The sequence below is a fragment of the Brassica oleracea genome, chromosome C2, assembly GCF_000695525.1.
Source record: "Brassica oleracea var. oleracea cultivar TO1000 chromosome C2, BOL, whole genome shotgun sequence".
Taxonomy (NCBI): domain Eukaryota; kingdom Viridiplantae; phylum Streptophyta; class Magnoliopsida; order Brassicales; family Brassicaceae; genus Brassica; species Brassica oleracea.
This window is the reverse complement of record NC_027749.1, coordinates 24978673-24980298: the sequence shown is the minus strand read 5'-3', so window position 1 is coordinate 24980298 and position 1626 is coordinate 24978673.

The following is a 1626-nucleotide window of genomic DNA, read 5'->3' as shown; positions in this document are numbered from 1 at the left end:
AAATCCTCGTGACCTTTGGACAAAATTAAAGTCCAGATACACTATGGTATTATTACCAAAGGTCAAACATGAATGGATGAGTCTCAGATTCCAAGACTTTGAGACAATGGCCGAGTTTCACTTTGCCTTGTCCAGGATTGTGTACCAACTGAGATTATGTGGAGAAGAGGTAACAGAGAATGATTGTCTATTCAAGACATACTCCACATTCCATCCAGAAGATTTGTTGTCAAAACATATCTACATAGAAAGAGGTTCTACCACTTACAATGACCTGATCTCTTGCCTAACGGTGATTGAGAATGACAAGGTACTAAAAAAAAGCAGTGAGATGAAATATCCTGAGGAAATGGATCAAGATGAATCCAAGGCAGCCGTGTCCAATGCAATAGATGGACGGGCCGGCTTATCTATTTAACTAAAAAGATCCCGACATGATAATTTTATTTTTAAGTCTTTGTTTTGTGATTTGCTTTTAACCTACTTGATGGTTCACGATTTTATATATACAATGGAATTGGTTTTGAATTCATTGTCTTGCCTGATCTTACTTGAACATATAAATGATTTTAAAGAGTTGCCTAAAGGGCATAAAACCAAGTAAGAAATCATGAATGAGTATAATAAGCATAGTAAAGAAACTATGGTTAAGGCATTGCCTTAAAAGGCATTATACACACCCAAAAGAACATGTGACCCATTGAAGTTATAATGTATGGTTTCCAAGTAGAAACAATGGATAAGGAAGGAAACAAGTTCCTTTAGATTTTAACAAGAAAACGCCTAAAGACCTTGAAAGAAAGTGGTCGAGACTATACCTATGACCTCTACTGATCAAAACTATGCTACAGATCAATATGAAAAGAGAAGTGGTGACTATACTGATATACACCACGAAATCTTACACTATATGGCATGATAGGATTAGCAATCCTAATCTAGAACTTGATGCAAAGATTAAAAAGACGCAGAGTTATCCCGTAAAAGATCTCACGTTGTGAAACATGTACACAAAGGGAAACTCATTAGGCTTAATTGTCCCAAGCACCACGACCTTATAGTATGGTCATGAGGGGGAGAGAGGATAAACCCATGATCAATACTACAAGTTCGTGTACCACTATAGTCTAAGACCATGTTATATGGCTCGGTCATTACTCGGCCATAAAGGACCATTCCTCGGCCGTAGAGGCCATGATACAAACAGCCAAACAAAAGAGGTCATTACCCGGCTAAAGACACCATGAGAATAAACGGCTCGGCCGTGACTTGGTCGTGACTTGGCCGCATAGTGCAGGCTTGGCCGCACACAATCCATTACCTATAAAAGGTTCGGCCATGAAAGCCATTATCTATAAGACTAAGATTCTAAAGTCTATAAGCTTGGAGACATTATGAATTGACATGTATAAGAATGATAATATGCATCAGGCCATATAAGTGAGCATAGATATTCCCATCTAAAGAATGAATACGATTCCCATCTCAGATTGAATACGGGTCATAAAACCCGACATACACCATCTTAAGAAATTTTGAATAAACCACCACATACATATATGTGCCGTCTAAGAGGAACCTCAGAAGAGGATTGGGAATATATAAGAATAAGATCTTCTCCACGAA